The following is an 18,220-nucleotide window of genomic DNA, read 5'->3' on the forward strand; positions in this document are numbered from 1 at the left end:
ACCAGGTGGGCCTCCGGATACCTCGGACCTTGCTCTCTCGGCTTGGGGCTCTGGTCGGGATCCTCCGCATTCCTCACCGCCTCGTCTGGATGCCGGGTCGCAGTCTCCGTCTCCTCCGTGGGCCTGAGGGAGATAGCAGGAAAACCCGCAGGTGTGCACAGGAATCCGTCACGGCTGTAGAAGGGGTCAGGGGCCTGCGTTACATCGCCGGCGAGTGGGGAAGGGGAGGGGTCTCTATTCGGGCGCCAGATTTATGTGGTAAATAAAATTACCGGACTATTTTTCTATACATTAAATGACAATAAGGATAGCTCAATCAAATGAGAGGCAGAGTCCGTGGTATCTGAGTCATACGGGCTTTAATTAAGTATCTCGAGACACTGGACATCGGGTTCCATCACCACTAAGGTTCAGGAAGGGATATTCAACATTTTATTAACATCACACATTATATATAGTAAAACCATATAATTGAAATGAATACAGTAGGCGTAACAGGTGAAAAGAGAGAGATAAGAACACATGTGCGTAACAGAAGGCGTGTAAGAGGGCGTACACGTAGGCGTGCACTTGAAGAGTCAGAGAAACGTCACAAGTGGGTGGATACTTAGAGAAAGTTTGCAGGGTCAGCAGAAACCTTTGCCACGTATGCGCGCGCAACTGAGCATGACGTGGTGTAGACGTGTAACTGGGGAGAGCTGGGGGCTTGACTTTAGCACTAGTAGAGGAGACTAATGTCTGGAATGTCAGAACGACCTGCACCTATAGCATATCTGGTATCTTGTGTTTAGAGGATGTATTGTCTGAAGTAAAAGGTCTCTCGGGCAGAGGCCGTTCATCACTGAATGCTAGTGCGTGCATATGGTTCTTCATGTAATGTACGGGGGCCATGGGCCTACCATGGTAGCGGGTGCAGTAAATTACTTGCATGGAGACAGGAAGGCAGGGCCCTTTGCTCTGCAGCCGGGAATAGGTTTACCTATTTCACTAGACTGGAATGTGTTTTTGCGGAGGCTGAGCAGATAACTGTAAGCAAAATACCGTCTTGGCAGGCAGGCCAGGCCGAGCCGGGCACCGCTCGTCTGGGCAGGATGTAAGGTAGAGGTCAGGGATGCATACCTAAACTGCAGCTTTCAGAGACAGAAGAGACTCGGAGCCTCAATCAAGGGCCTTAGTGTTCGGGGGGGACTGAGTAACTGACATGTTAACGTTGGACGCAAATGCATATGCGTCTTCCTGGCAGGCACGGAAAAGGAATTACATGACATACATGGGGCACGTGTGCATGGATGGGGTGCGAGTGGGGGACACATTGACTACCTAAAAATTTCTATTTCCTCAATATGCTAGGGACTTATAAGGGGATAAAGTCCTTGTCAATTGGGGATGCCAAATTACACATACTAGTTTTAGGGAGAGAGCACTGAAACTGGAGCCTGAGAAGCAGATTCCAGTGCACTTTCAGAGTCATAACCATCAGCATTGGAGCATACAGTATGTGGGGGGGGGCATAAAAAAAGGGCACTGCTTTCTTTGCCCCACTGATCATAAATTTGTGCTGGGTTCAAACCTATCATGCAAAGCCTTGTAAGCTGGGGGCGTGGCCTGATGCTCGGCAAGATGGCCACACAGTAGTGTTGCTCTGCCGGCCGCCAAGAATAATCCTGCATCTATCCTGTCTTCCCTGTGCCATCCGCTCTTACTAATGGTGGATTCTTGTTGCTTGTTGCTGGCTGACCGCTAGCTGGCTAAGCTTTGCGTCGCCGTGGGTGCGCTGAGGTGAGATCGCCGACGAGGAGCTGGTGCGGGCCCTAGCGACAAGATGGCGGAGTGACGGGGAAGCGCTGGACCCAGGCATCTCACTGCTGCCCGCATCTACGTCGATACGGCGCCCAGAGCGGACCGGAAAGTAGTGGGTGTCGCCGGGCGAACATCGGCACCTCGGGACTGGTATTGAGGCACAGTGGGGCTGATTCGCCGCCCTCGACAGGTGAGTGGGACTGGTGTGTGCTGAGCGGGCGGCTGGAGCTACGCGAGCACCCGGCGCCACCTTGCGGTGCAGGCCAGGAGTGGGCCGCACGGCCGCAACGTAATCCCTCAATAAAATTCAGCCTGGGGCGCTCTGCTGGACTGCGACTCTTCTCCCCCAGCTGCTGTCAACACCCGCTACTTACCTGGCGAGAGATCGACTTACGGCACTGCTTTTCCCGCATCGTGGCAGGTGCGCATTCCCAGGAGAGTTGGCGCGGAGTGCTGGGCTGTGCCGCCATTACAGGTGAACTGGCTGCTGCGACCACGTGTGCTGCGTGGCCTTGAGAAGGGGCCCTATAACCTGCCGTCACTTGATTTTTTTCTTCGTGGGGTGTTCTTCTGCAAAAGACTCTTGCCTTCCTCTACAAAAGACTCAGCGTGGCCTTAGCCTGAATGATCGTCTACACCCTGCTGACCATTTGGCTGAAGGAGTGGTGGGGTATTGAGCCTTGGCGGGATAGAAGAGCTGCTGTGTTGTGCTGTAAAGCTGGGCCTGGATGGCCGACTGTTAGGGCTGCTGATTACACTGTGCTCTAGAGGTATGTTGGGCATAGTGCTGTTAGTGTTCTAAGTGAGGTGCAGCTGATCACGCAACATCCATCCTGTGTCTTGGGCAGTTCCACTAGCAGTGCACCTTCTTGTGGCAGGCGGCACATCATTGAGCCGTGGAGTAGTGCGACAAAGGCAATCCTGAAAAGAATCAGCCGCGCCTAACATTTGAACTGCGCAAGGGTGGTAAGCCCTCACAAAACACTGCCTCGGACTCGGAGCTGGATGCGACATCGCAGGGGCCTACTGCACTGGAGAAGTCACCGGCTGCGATCCAGGCCAGTCTCCAGGCCATCGACGGGAAAATTGAAGCCCTAAACGGACAAATGGACCAGTTCTCCACAAAACTAGACAAGCAGGCTGCGCAAATTGGGGATGCTGAGCAGCGTATTTCGGATGCGGAGGATGGCCTTCAAAAAGTGGCTGCGAAGACGTCGGATATCACGAAGCTCCTAGCGGTTATCCAAGCAAAAAACGAGGACATTGAAGCGAGGTCCAGGCACAACAACATTCGCGTCCTAGGCCTGCCAGAATCTATGAACGTGGGGCGTCTGGAAGACTACTTGGAGACTATGCTCCGTGAAATCTGTGGAGATGATGAACTATCGCCCCTGTTCGCTGTGGAAAAGGTCCATCGCTCGCTGGCGGCCCACCGGCCCCCAGGAGCCGCTCCGAGGTCTATTATCGCTCGGCTGCTCAACTTCAGGGACCGGGAAACTGTTCTCCGTGTGACCCGACAAAAAGGCTCAATAACATATCAGAACAATGTGTTATCTTTCTATCTAGATTTTAATGCTACCTTACAGGCGGCCCGAAGGAATTTCAGGGCGTCAAGAAGGTCTTGCTTAAAGAACAGATTCCTTACGCTATGCTCTACCCGGCAAATCTGTGTATTGGGGACGCCGACTAGGGCAAAATCTTCACAAATCCCAAGCTTGCGATGGATCACGCCAAATCCTTGCGAAGACGACGGAAGTCACCTGACTGCACGTCGGACATTGATGACGGAACAGTATGAGGTTTCAGTGCGGTGTGCTCGGACCCTAGGGCCCGCAGGACGTTTCTGCCTGGGGGTTCAGACATGTACCTATGAGCCACAATTCATGTCTTTGTTATGACCACGGGTTGGGTACGCAGGGGTAGGGGTTCCCGCTACTGGATATGGGGTCCTGCATAGCTGGTGGGTCGGTGACTTTGATGAATGTGCAATGTTCAGGCGTAGTGCTGGGGTGAATGTGTCCTTTCTGATTATTGGCCTATGCATTAGTTCCCACTATCTTTCTTGATCTGCAAGACGTTGGTTGGACACAGTGGAATTTGCGATTGCTACTTCGGCGGCCACCTCCCTATTAGATCTGGGAGTGGACTGTGCCGCTGCGCCCCCGATGGGTATTCCCCTTTTCTTCAGATGGTTATTAGTGTGTTTGCTGGGTGGGATGTTACAAATGGGGCATGTAAATAACAAAGGAGGGAGGGAGAGAAAAAGTGGATTCAGTCTCCCCGGGTATATTTTATAAACAAATTGGAATCCACTAAGACAGAAGGGTTTGTGGTCCCTACTATGGTGGGGAGCACACAGTGTTGTTTAAATACCCCTCACACACCAACAGGCCCCTTGGTGTCATGCTTCATCATCGGGGTCTTTGCACCCCTCTACGGGATGCGGCGTGCTACTACCGACGACTACGTGGGAGCACTATCTGTGAACTATGTGTGGATGCGTGTGGGGTAATACATGTGAGTGGTGGAGTGGTGAGAGTTAAAAAATACCTGGCTTGTGGGGTGAAAAATAGACTTTTATTAAGCCCCCGGCTGGTATCATTAAAAGGGGGTGCAGTGGGAGGTTGCTAGCGTATAATTATGTACATCAACCTCGTTAGTGCGTCTACATGGACATGTTTCAGAGTCAAAAACTCCTTCTTCAGGACGGGAATTGCACAAAGTTCCACACCTTACTCACATGAATGTAAATGGTAAAGTGTATTCTAATAAAAGGGGGGTGAACTATAGGTGTTATGTACCTAGTTAGTAGATCAGTAATGTAGTCTTATTCGCCCAATTGGCGTGTATTATAGACTTCATGATTTTGATCAAAATGCCTCATGAGCCTTATGCGTGTTGTTGGGGTTTTTTCTCATGCTACGTTCAGCGATGATTATTGCAGGATGCGATGTGCCCTCTTCCCCTCAACGCGGCTCCAAATGGGGCATGTCTTTAGCAATTTGGGGATGCTGAAGTGGGTGGGGGGTGGTGGGGAATGTTTATTGTTGTTGAGCCTGAGGTACTGTAAAAGGAGAGATACTGCTACTTTACTGTGGTTTATATTTGTGTCTACGTGCTTTGGCGAGCTCCACTCCCTCTGGGATATTGATTACTATCACGACGACAGGCGAGCTCCGTAAGTGTGTAACTTGGAACGTCAGGGGGTTGAACTCACCTAAAAAGACAAGACAGGTGCTGGCGCAGTTGGACAGACATAATGTGCAGATCGCGCTGTGGCAGGAGACCCATTTGTGTGCCTCCACAGAGGGTGCGGTAGCGCGCAGGTGGGCGGCTTACCGCCTGGCCTCTTCTTATTCATCATATGCGTGGGCGTCCTTATCCTTATCAAGAGGGGTGTTCCGTTTAAGCCAATACAAACGTGTGGATGATTAGGGTCGTTGGCCGATGGTGCACGGCAAACTGGGGATGACGCTGGTGACTATAATCTGCATATATGGCCCTGTGGTGGATGAGCCGGCGTCCTTTTTACAGCTGTTTAAGGTCTTGCGCACCTGGCCAGAAGTGGCGAGCCTGTGTGGGGGTGATCTCAATACACATCTCAATCCGCAGGATGATAAATCTAATCCAGCTGGGGGGGGGCGCATGATCAAAGTTGCGCAATGCATCAGGGACGCTATGGCAGAGATGGGCCTGGTGGATTCCTGGCGGCTGCGCAACGTGGGCATTCTTGAGGGCACTCATATCACTCCTGCCTTCAATAGTTGGTCCAGACTGGACTATTGGCTGCTTAACGGAGAGGTGAATAGGTGGGTGGGGAAGATCTATACACTTCCGAGAACCCTGTCCGATCACAATCCTGTTGTTATTAAGGGGTCTGTCCCTGCCAACCTGCGGAGGCCCTTCACTTGGCGTTTTCGCGCTGATGCTTTGCTGGACCCGGTCTATGCTGAAACCATCAGGAACTCTATCGTACAGTATTTTGAGTTAAATAAGGGATCAGAATAGAGAGCCAGGCGACCCTGTGGGAAGCCTTTAAGGCAACGATACGGAGGGTGTGCATAAGCACTTTTGCAGGAATACTCAGAGACCTCAGAGAACAACTTTGTTGGGGGGAAGAGCGGCTGCGAGACATAGAGGCCCAGTATAACACTGCACCATCTGCTGAGAAATTGGCTCATATCCATGAACATGTTGAGGAATACAATACGCTCACATCCACAGAGGTGAAATATCTATCCAAACGGTATGTGGCCAGAGCCTATGGGGCAGGCGGCAGACTGGGCAAGGTATTAGCTAATAGGCTGCACGACAGGGCTTACCACCCCCCAATCGACCATATAGTGGATGCAAATGGAGAAGCCCATTATTCACATGACAGTATAGTAGAGCAATACCGTGCGTTCTATACAGACATATATACGTCCGATGAGGCATGCCAGACTCGGCTATGAATGAGTACCTCGAGGATACGGCATGTGTGTGATTATCTGATGTGCACAGAAATTACATGAGTTTGCCCATTGAGGAAGAGGATGTTTAAGAGGCCATTCTTGCTCTACCGAACCATAAGGCTCCGGGGCCAGATGGCCTGACGTCGGAGTTTTATAAGGCATACTCGGATCTCCTGGTGCCACATATGTTGGAAATGTATGCGGAGGCCCATGACACGGGTTATCTCCCCCATCCCTACGACAGGGCTTAATCATTACCTTATTGAAAAAAGAGAAGCCTCCGGAGCGGTGCGACTCCTATCGCCCGTTATCTTTGATAAATTTGGATGCAAAGATACTAGCGCAGATTTTAGCCACTAAATTACAGCCCCTGATGCCACTGCCAGTGTTACTGGATAAATCCGGGTTCATTCCGGAGCGGTCCACCTCTTTTAATCTACGTACGATATTCACCATGTTCCACGTGCTCAATCCTGATCTGCAGGCTGTGGCTGTGCTGTTAGATGCTGCAAAGCATTTGATACAATAGAGTGGAAATATATGGTGTATATTCTTCATAGGATGGCCTTGTCTTTATCCGCTGGATACAGGTCTTATACACGGATGTCTCTGCGAGGGATAGGGTGGGTGGGCTAACATCTAAGACTTTCAGCATAGAACGTGGCACTCGGCAGGGTTTTACTCTTTCCCAGTTCCTGTTCGCAACAGATTGATCGCTGGTGCCGCCTGCCTCTCTCCTTGGCGGACCGTATACCGGTGATAAAAATTATTATACTTTCCAAATTTTTATACCTGTTCAGTTATATACCGATCAAACTGCCAAGTACTTTTTTAGCACAATCCATACCCAACTGCTGAGACTAGTATGGGGGAACAAACAGCCGAGGATTGGGTGGCATAAGTTGACGCTGACATTTGAGAAAGAGGGATTCAATGCTCAGACCTTTATGCGTACTATCTGTGTGGGTACGCCCAACATATATACTTCTAGTTCCAGGCGCATGACTTCATCCCACATGTAGCAGTGGAGGAAGGCGACGTACACCCTGTACCCTTGAAAGGCATTGTTACGCATACCTGCAGGCACACGCCCAAAGGGGAGATAAACATGATAGACACCACCATTTCCGCTGCAGGAGATTGGGAGACGGGCTCAATACCTTCCTTTATACGCGCCTGCGCTGCCTATAGAGGGACACTCTGCGCTGTTGGTGGCGGGTGAGAAGGGCCCTGTCACAGAACATAGAGAGGCTGGGATCACTCTGCTGAGCGATTTGTACGTGGAAGGGAAATATATCTCAGGGGACGATCTGAGCTACATACAAAATCCCACTCCATTCTTTTGCTACACCTGCTACAGACTCCGACAGGCGATGAGGGACCATTACACATGTTTCCCTGATGAGCAGGAGGAGTTATAGGTGCTGCAGCTGCTAATAGTTGCCCCTTCTAGAAAGAAGCTGCTTACCAGATTGTATAGGGCGGTGCAGGATGAGACGGTTCGGAGGGTGGATAACAGCATGGGACGCTGGAATGAAGTGCTTGATCCCCCGATCTCGGCCGAAGTATGGGAACAGATCTGTATGTTCACAGGGAGGTTTATGTCTAATACCAACCTGCGAATTATACATTTGAAGTTCCTTCACCAGGTATACCATACTCCTTATAAGTTATGTAAGCTTGGTCTTAGAGATTATGAATGTTGCAGGAGGTGTGGTCGGGGTGGGGCTGACCTCTTCCATCTCGCTTTTTTGTGCGGACCTGTGTATCACTATTGGGAGGGGGTTGTCACTCTGCTACACACCATGACTGGTCAGGTGATAAATTGCACACCATTAGAGTGGCTATTGAGCTATGTGCCTGAATTGAGGGCAGCAGTGGGCAAGTTTGTAAAGGTGGAACTGGTGCTGGCCAAGAGGCGGGTGCTGTTCACGTGGAACGGACGAAGGTGGACGAGTAGCTGAAGGACATGGTGTACTGTCGGGAGCAACTAGACCTATACGCTGAGGAGCTCCTGGTGTCCTCTAGGCCTAAAGACATTTGGGCCCCATTGAGGGAGTATCTGGTTGTGATGAGTGATGACTAATTACTGTGGAGTGAGTGGTTCCAGGGTTTTTTCTGGTCTTGGTCACATGAAGTGAACGGTGGGGCAGAGCTAACATGTAGACACAAATGTGAGATATTGTACCTATGAAAGTAACCTGATTGTACTTTTTACTTCTTCTTTTGATGTAATCCTATTGCGGGACTCGGCTCAGATGTTTATTTACTGTTGTTTTTTTTCGTTTCCTGGTGCTTGGCACCATAACATGATACTGTACTGGCAGTTGCTGTATATGTTATGTGCCATTGTAACATTGCATCTATAAAATGCTTAACACCTTAAGTGCTGCGCCTATTCCAACGGCACCACTACCTCCGGAGTGCTGCCGTCGGCCGTTGGACGTTCCAACTGCACCTGCGCAATGGAACGTTCAGCACTGGAGCTGGACTTTCCATAGCTGCTAAGGTGTTAATAAAAATAAAAAAAAGCCTTGTAAGCTATGCAAAGCACCTTGCATTTCATGCGCTTCCTGTCTGTCAGCCAGCGAAGCCTTCTAATACCCTGAGCGACTGATTGAAATTTGGGAATACCTAGGCTTTCCTGTTTTCAGTTTCTATTTTTGGTCAATTCTGGTGGTGTTTTGTCAGTGTTTTCCAGTGATTTCAATACCTGAAAAAAACTGTGCTTTTCAGTGGTTACTCATTTTCGCGCCATAAAAAACAACTGACACAGTGTTTTACCGGTGTTTATGGAACACTTTGCTTTTATTATTGCTTGCTTGCTTCATTGATGCATGATATATAGAAAGTGTACTTAGAGTGTATATGAGGTCCAAATGCAATCTTATTGTAGTACACCACACAGTATTTCTTCATTGAGTCTTTGGTAATTCGTGCTCTCTCTTCAATGGCACTTGAGACTGGCAACGCCAAAACAGTCAGTACACAATTTGCCAACTCTGGCCACTGACGTAGCTTCCCATGCCAATACTGGTGCAACTAAAGGTTGACATTCTCTGGAACATGTTCTGCAAAATATGCGTTGAACTGGGTGCATAGGCCCTCAGAGGTATTAAAGCAGTCAATAATGAAGCTGTACTTTGCAAACTCTGGCGAAAATTCCCCTTTACGGTAGGGATCTAACGCTTGTGCAGAGTATCACAATGAGGCTTCATTGACTTCAAAAGCCATGGTTGGTGAAGGGACATTTCTATTCTAAAGGAGGAGCAAGAACCAAAGTCTGCAGAGGCAGAGGTAGGAAACACTCTCAAATTGCCCACTCAGCAGGAGCCACAGAAAAGGCCCTAGTTGCTGTGGTGGCTCTCAGCCTAGGCCCACAATTACCTCAACTGAAGTAGGTGTCTCTACAGGTTAAGATAACTTTGCCTGCTCAGTTATGAGCTCTGAAGTACTCGAGCTCTAGCTGTTTTCCATATAAGAGTGTAGCTGCAGGAGCTCTAAGAAGAGGCGAAGAACAACAAAGCCTCGTTAAGTAAATGGTCTTTTTAAAGACCTGTGAAATACTCGGGTGCGCCCGCAGAAAGACACACAGCAGACCACAAAAGCCAGGCAGGCAGGGGGCCTGGTTGGTCAGATCTCAAAGCTTCCAGGTGCTAGCCTTAACGTCAACATATGTGCACCCTAATGAAACGAGACCTGTAAGGGCCGGCTCAGGGGTAACACAGATCAAGTTAGAGTTGAGTTGCAGCTAACTTCTGTGGCAAAATGAATGCTGCATCAATGAGTGTTCGTGCATAAAAAAAGAACAGAGCATAGGAAATAAATTGCCGCCTTTCATCATGAATTTGTGGCATGAAGACCTGGTCTAACTTTTAACGTTCTTCCCTCCTCAATCATTTTTTAGCAGACTCGCCTGTAAGTCAGGTTAGTGGGGGAAGGGCTAGAAGTCCAACTCTGCCCCTGGACTTGGCGAACATTTCTTTATCAGTGTGATTGTAGTAGTCCCATCCCTCGGGTGCCCTCAGTGACTCTCATTGAATACATATGTATTCCATAAATCCTGCTATCCTGCTGTCAGACTGTGGGGGTGCGTGGAAGCCAGGTTTCCAATTTCAATCTGTTCACAAGTCTCCAGGCCTCCAGCGTCCTGCACACTCCACTTAGCCCTGCACCATTCCCACCTGGCAGCAGAGGCACAACGAGAGCCAAATTCTGGGTGGGGAAATCCTTAATTCTTCCAGCAATAGGCGATGAGGGGGTGAAAACACAGCAAAGCCTCCTTAATACGTAAATGGTCTTTTTAAAGAAATGATCGGGTGCGGCTGTGTGTGCCCGAGAAGCTGTCTAGCCCGGGATGACACACACGACAGAAGATGGGAGAGGGTGGATGGGGGAGGGGGGTTTACACTACAGTCCTTTGAGCTCCCTGGGCGTTGCGCGTCTGCCTGGCAACACTGCCTCCTTACTGCGCCATCCCATCAGGTGGGTAAATCTCATTGATTAATTATGTTAATTTTATTATTGATAAAAATTGCAGCCCCCAACCTCCTTACTTGTAAATAATGCTAGTCGTACTTAAAGGAAGCTCACCTAAAAAATACAAATTATATCGACCACAGAATGATGAGAGGCAGAGTAGACTCTTTCCGTCACGATGGAAAATGTGTTACATTTTTAGCCTAATTGCTAGGAATTTTTCATGCACCTGTGCTAGAAAAGCGGCATGATTTGTCAGGCAGTAACTGATGTTACTGACTTGGCCCCAATTCTGTTATGCTTTTTGAGGCAGTGACTTGCCTCAACAACCCAAGATTTCTATTGGCCAGTCCTCCTCTGCTTTTAAATTTGCTGTGTAATCACCAAGACCTATGCAGGAGGCTCATCCACTCAACCAGCTTTCTTTTTTTTTTTTAACGTTTTTACACCCTTTATTTGTCCTATAGGAACTTCCAAAACCAAACCTAAGTAACCTGCGGAAAAAGTTTAGAGCCTGGCAGATGTTCGGCATGCAGGAAAAGTCCACCCAGCCCACTCCCCTGGAAGGAGCTGCAAGAGAGACCTACACGCAGTCGCAAAAAGCCACAGAGCCACAATTCTCATCTGAGGCATGCACAAAACTGGACCATTGAACATGAAAGGCTTGCAGCAAAGGAGAATATTTTTAACAGGGGCACATCAGCACGGTCATATTTTAAACAGCAAAAATTCTGAAGAGGTCTACTTAAATGAAACTGCAGTACTCCCCCCCCCCCCCCCCCCAATTTAATGGAACTAACAAAGAGTGCTTTTTTAGTATTCTTTTGAAGTATCCCTGGCTACGTTCCCAGTGGCTCTTCATGTACCTCAATCCTTGTGCACCACATGCAGGCCACCTGGTTGCCACAGTATACCACCCATAGTGACCTGCAACGTACCCTTGAGAGAAAAAATCCTGAATTGGTACATGTTATTAGCCCTGCCCCAAGTCAAGACCTATGTTGAAATTGCCTCACATGAGCTTAATCCTGCAAGGACAGTGTCTCTAATGAAATGTATATAGTGATTATTCTACAGTCTCAACACCATTATTTATTAATGCATTATGTATTTTGTAAAAATGTAAATCTGTTCTAGTATTATTTTGTGTGTTAACTCAATGAATATGACTCAGACAAAATCTTGACATGAACTTCTCTTTATTTTTCTGGATAACATCTTGAAATGGTTACCTGTTTGTGTATACTGCCAGAGAGCCACTCCAGGGTGCAATTCTGTATATGTACTGCTGGTAGCACACTTGATGCTGCGGAACGACTCAATCCAAAATAGCCCCCCCCCCTTCTCTTGTTGAAACGCTCTGCCTGGAAGTGCCTTTTTTTAAACTTATTTCGTGATTTGGTTTGTGGATTTGTTCTCATCTTTAGAAATGCACTTCATGTAATCTGCGCTACATACAAGAAAAATAAATAGACACTTCTGTCCATAATTTACAGTGCGTCCAGAGAAGGGGAGCACCTCCTGTGGGGACACAAACTTGTGGAAGGAATCCTCTTCATTAGGAAACTGTGGCGAGAGTTTAAACATGGGAGCACAGACAATTAGGGGGGTGGAGTGGTGCTTCGCTGCCAACGCCATTGTGTGGGTCCCCGCCACAGCTCTCAGAGCTCCATTGGCCAGAATTGTTTTAGTCCCAATGATAACCTTATTCACCCTCGACATAACAGCAAAGATAGCCGCATCTGTTATGACTGTGGTTTCGATGTCTGCTTCGGACAACCGCACAGCCATTTCATGACCCTGACAAAATGGTGCACATTCGGCTACAATGACATGGAATTTACGCTTTCGTGCGGCCTCCAACAGGAAGGCCTCTACAGTACGAGATCGGCCAATGGTCATTATCACTTTGTTGGAGTGGATGTGTTCCAGAGCCTGCATTGCGATGTTATCTATTGTACCCTCAAGTTCTATTAGCAGCTCATTGACTGCCTCAATTACATCCGCCTTCAACAGGGGGTATGGGGTGTTAAAATCCTCACTAGGCCCATCAGCTGTCAATAGTTTATGAAGTGACTCCTGCTGATCCGTCTCCTCACTGTGACCACGGAGTCTGCCATATTCTTCACGGATGATTTTCAACACCCTGCGCACCATGTTGCCCACTGTGGTCTTAGATGGTTGTGCTGCCGTCATCCTCCAGCCTTCTCTGTGGATTATGTCGATTAGCTCACCTGCACTCCCCCATCGCTCTTGGGCAATGATTCTCCTTAGAAGAGCCCCCGTTTCCCGTGCGGCCTCCTCCGAGCTCGGCCGGCAGCCCTCACACTTCATCCGCTCCACGAAGGCATCAATTCGTTCAGACAGCTCCGGACCCCGTTCCCCTGTAGGCGGCATATTGGCAAACTAGAACTTAGTATCTTAACCAGATTTCTTATCGGCCAATCACGCTAATTTGTTTCCATAGTGATTGGACCGCAAAGGCTAGTCAATTAATGCACCACTGAACGAGGCCCGCTACCTTGCCTGTAAAACAGCTCCCTCGCAGATTTAATGGGGGGTGACTCATTGTTTCCCGGTGTTAGCTTCTGCATTGCAAGTGCCAGTATAGTTCTTTTTTGTACTCCTTTGGCTCCCTCAAATGGCCAAGCGGTGTAACAAATATGCTGTAACAAATATGTAAAAAATCTGTGACACTCGGTTTAAACCAGGTCAGCTGATTTTCACACCGGTAGTGTTTTCTCGAGCAGACTTGGTTTAAACCGAATTCCGGACAGCCTAGGAATACCCAAGAGCAACCTGGCTGACGCATTATGCAGGGTTTGCAATTTATTCAGATGTCGTTCTTGAAACCTTAGGTGCAAATCATTGCAATAGTCAATTTGTGACAAAACTACGGTTGTAATTACGGTTTCTTAGCATCTGAGAGGATGAATGGGAGAACATTCTTAAGCATCCCCAAGGTATTAAATAGTGATTAGACCCACAAATTGATTTGATTACCAAAATGCAGCCTGTCATCAATCATGACTCCAAAGTTCTTTCCCTTTTTTACTGGAATTGTGTGAGAAAGTGGCTCTATATATACTGGACGAGAATGAGGTGCAGTGTGTATAGAGTCCACAAACCCCAGAGGTATAACAGAGGTTAAAGTCAGGATTGACATTACTCTCAAAAGTGGTAGCTTGGTCGAGCAGTAAGGCAGTACCAGAGGACAGTGTAAAGCATTCGTTGCACTCACTTAGTCAGCAAAAGGTTTCACACACTCAAGGACTGAATTCCAGGCCAATTGTTTTTATATCCAGAGATATAGTTGTTTTATTTTTAGAAGCAACAGGTATCAAAATATACTTTGCTCAATATGAGTACTCTCATGTAATTACTTTGCAAAGAAGCAATGAAGTTTGTGAACACAATAGATACAGGGGTTGCAATAGGCAACACAATTCTAAACACACTTTAGCATTGAGCTCAATGGTTTGTCATCATATAAGTACAGTTGATTACAATACTGATTACTTTAGTAATTCCAGGACTAGATCCTAGATTCAGTCCTGGGGTCTACGCAGAACCAGATTAGCAAAAACGTTTTAGTAACTGTAGTGATTTTTCATGAATATAAAGCTTTTTTAAAAGTTCACACTTAGAAATTTTTCAATGAAAATCTGGCAATGTTATCCAATGGGAGAAAATTCAGGTTGCAGATAAAGTACAATTGCGTTACTTTTGTAATCCAGTACTGGGCTCCTAGGGTCAGCACTTAGGTCTTAATTTAAAACAGATAGGTAATTGAGTTTCAGTATTTCGTATGATTTTTAAAGAATATTTCACGTTTTCAAAGTAGGCACTTAGAAGAAATTTCATAGATAAGCAGACAATGGATTCCTATGGAGAAAATACAGATTACTAGTAAACCCGGTAAGGATTACGTTTGCGGTTCAGAACTGGGCTACAAGGTACAGTACTGGCTTCTCCCCTGATCACAGGTGAGTACTTCGGAATTCGGCTGATTTTATATGAATATTTTCAGTTAGCAAAACTTCACACTTACAAAATTTTCGAGTCAAAACCAGCCAATGTTATCCAATGGCAGGTAAGTGAGTTACCGGTTTCCAGGTGAGTACTTGGCTGGTGAATTTAAGGTTCTGGGCATAGACTCAGGGGTCCCCCAGGGTCAGGTAAGTACAGTTAGTTCACCCTCAGCTGCACAAGGGCACCTGGGTGCAGAGGTAGTTAGGCCCATTGATATGCAATGAGGGATAAAGGTTGTGGCTGCTGGCTAGCAGGCCATGCGGCTGTGGGAGCTGGGCTCCTGGTCACTTGCTCAGGGTAAAGGGGGAAGTAGGTTAGGACAACGGTGGCAGAGCTAGCAGCACTCGGGCGGCTGGGTGCAGGGTGCTTTTGAGCCGTCGGGCGCTCAATGTTATCCAATGGAAAAGGTAAAAAAGGAACAAAGGCTGCATGCTCGGGGACGGATACTCTCCAGGGGCGACCAGCACTTCGAGAGGTAAGTTGGGATCTTTGAGCACAGGTAGGTACCCCAAAGGGAGGCACAGGGGGCTGTAGGGTGCCGGGTGCAGGGGTGTCTTTGGGTGTCGGAAAAGCTTACCCTCAGCTGGTCGCGGTTGGGGTGGCCCCTGGTTCCGAGTCTGCAAGCGTTGTCTGGTTCGTCGAGGAGGGTCTTTGGGCACTGGACTTCGGGTCCCAGTCACTGGGGGGACGTCCTCGTAGTCTTGGTCCGGTTGGGCACGGCCCGGGCTCGGCAGGTGCAGAGTGGGCTGGTCCTTAGCTTCCTGGCTGGCTCCAGGGGGGTTGTTGCAGCAGAGCCTCTGCTAATGGGAGTCCCAGTCTTTAGGAGGGTCAAGGCAGGCAGGTCCTCTGGGTGTCCCAAGGTTGCTGTCCGCAGGAGTCGCCGGGAATTAGGTAGGAGCAGGTTCCAGGATCGACAGGCCGGTAGGGCTGGGGGAAAAGTCAGTTGTCGTCGTCCTGTTGTTAGCAGCTGCACGGCGGGTCTTCTTCCTCTTGATCTTCTTTCTTCTTTTTTCTTTCGGGAGCTGAGGAAGGAAGGTTCAGGGAGCCCCTAAATACTGAATTTAGGGGTGTTACAGGTAGGGCAAGGATAGGTCCCTGTCCTGGGGTGAGTACACCCCCTAGCCTACTCCTCTCCTGTGGGAGGGGGGCAGGAGCCTAGCTGTGATTGGGCAGGGCTCCCCATCTACAAGATGGCCAGAGCCCAGGGTAGTCCTTCACCTCGTCTCCCCCACCTGAGGGGTGGGGTTGCCACAGGCTGGCACACCCCCCTCCCTGACGTAGTTTTTCCAGCCAGTCTTCCCGCCAGAGTGGGGATTAGAACTGGTGGGGGCCAGTTGCTGGGTACAGCAAATGGTCTGGAGAAGCTCACAGAGGCGGCATGCCTTTGAAGCTTCCCCCTGCCCATTCTGGGGGAGGAGACCTAGCACCTCGCCCAGGATGTGCATTGTTGCAGGCCCAGGAGAGCGGGGGGCTCTCCATCCAGGGGTCCAGCAACATGTCTGCTGTGTGGCAGCCTCTTCAGTCACTCAGCCCAGACGTGGATTGTAGGTTAGGGTTTCAGGGGGCATCTCTAAGATGCCCTCTGGTGCATTTTACATTAAATCTCACACTGGCATCAGTGCGGGTTTAATGTGCTGAGAAGTTTGGTACCAAACTTGTCAGACTTCAGTGTAGCCATTATGGTGCTGTGGAGTTCGTAATGACAACCTCCCAGCACCATAAACTCTTAATGGCATCACTGCACTTACAGTGCCCAGGAATGGCCCTGGGTACTGTAGGGGCACAGGGCTCATGCACCTGTGCCCACACCTCTGGAGGGCTAGAGGAGTGACTGAAGTATGCCAGGGTATTGGGTTCTGTGGGCATGGCACACAGGGATGTGTGTCATGTCGACTCTTTGTTTAGTTATGTACTTAGGCAATCAGCCTGCAAAGGCAGTGTTTCGGTGCCCGGGCACAGGGCCCCTGAGGGTGGCACAATAAGTGCTGCAGCCCTCAGGGGTCTTCTCTGGTCACCATGCCCTTAGTACCTAGGGTACCATTTACTAGGGGTTGACAGGTGGCCGGAGATGCCAATTGGGTTTTTAGTTTCAACACAGTTTTAGGGAAGGAACACAGGCCCTGGGTACCTGGTTGGCAGGAACCCTGGGCACACTCAGTCAAAGCACATCAGCAGTTCAGAAAAAAGTAGGGGCATACCAATAAAAGAAAGATGGCACTTTATCACAAATTGGGAGTGGTCCCATCTCCAGTGGCTAGGATGGTGCCACAACTTGGGATTATTCCCAAAAATAACCATCCTAGTCTTTGCCTGGGCTTAGCTTGAGGCAATGATTGCTCATCCAGACACTGATTGCACATATGCAATCATGCAACTTACCACCGATGATGTTTACATCATTGAATGCTGACAACACAATTTCAGTGAGAGTCGTCAGCATAGGAGGTAAGGGAGAATACAAATGTTTGAATCAGCGATCCCAGCTTTGTTACATAAAGGTTAAACAATAAAGGGCTAAGCGAGGAAGCTTGCGGGACCCCGTATGGAAGAGAAAAAGGTTTAGAGGTGTAGGAGTCCAGGGCAACAGTGTACTCTATTCCTTCCAAGGACAAGCTCAGAAGGGCAAATGTCTTCTTTTTAATTCCTAACGCCTCAAGACGGTCAGTCAAAACAGCATGCTCGACCGTATCAAAGGCTGCCGACAGGTCGAGGAGAATAAGGGTTCTTATCCAGTTCCGCCCTTATTTATTCTGTAGCCTTGATCAGAGCAGTCTCTGTGCTGTGTCTGGGTCCAGAAGATGGTTATCCTGGATGAATTGCACCAATTGTTGATTCATCACTTTCTCTGTAATTTTTGCTGGAAGTGGTAGGCAGGAAATAGGACGACAGTTAGTAGGATTTTCAGGGTTAAGGCTTGGGTTTTTTTTTGAGAGGGAGAATTGAGGCCTTTTTGCAAAGTGATGAGAAATATCCAGCCACAAAAATAGAGTTAAAGATGAAGGTTAAGTTAGGAGCTATAAGCCCTAGAATCAGTTTTATCACCGAAGGTGGACATGGGTCTGATGGAGACCCTGATTTGGTAGAGTAAATAAGTGTGGTCACTTAGTCAGGTGTGACAGGGTAGAATTCAAGAAGAGTTGTTTGTTCAAGGTCATCCGGAGTATTTATTTTGTCATCAGTGGCAGGATGTTTGTAGGTATCCTCCTTGAAGGCTAGATTTGTACTGGTGGCAAATTTCAGATGAATTTCGTCGACCTTGACACAAAAATAGTGGGTAAGCGAGTCGCAAAAAAGTGGACTACGGCTTGCTCCTTTGTTGCTGGGAAGTTTGGCGAGTTTTGTGATCACCAGGAATAATAACCATGACAGATGCTGAAACGAAGCCTTGTGAATGGGTATAAATAGCCGGTATCCTGTTAATTTAGAGAGAACCATGTATACTTCTCAAGGAGAAT

The 18,220-nt window shown here is 48.5% G+C and overlaps 1 protein-coding gene and 1 pseudogene across 3 annotated transcripts in view; both read right to left on the reverse strand.

Annotated features, from left to right (window-relative positions):
• The window catches only part of FARP2 (FERM, ARH/RhoGEF and pleckstrin domain protein 2), a 1,631,776-nt gene that overhangs the window by 1,070,209 nt on the left and 543,347 nt on the right, over positions 1 to 18,220 (reverse strand). The window lies entirely within an intron of this gene.
• Positions 11,916 to 13,142, reverse strand: LOC147683614 (translation initiation factor eIF2B subunit beta pseudogene; annotated as a pseudogene). The gene has a single exon (XR_015301053.1). The product of XR_015301053.1 is annotated as a translation initiation factor eIF2B subunit beta pseudogene (transcript).

The sequence above is a fragment of the Lissotriton vulgaris genome, chromosome 11, assembly GCF_964263255.1.
Source record: "Lissotriton vulgaris chromosome 11, aLisVul1.2, whole genome shotgun sequence".
Taxonomy (NCBI): domain Eukaryota; kingdom Metazoa; phylum Chordata; class Amphibia; order Caudata; family Salamandridae; genus Lissotriton; species Lissotriton vulgaris.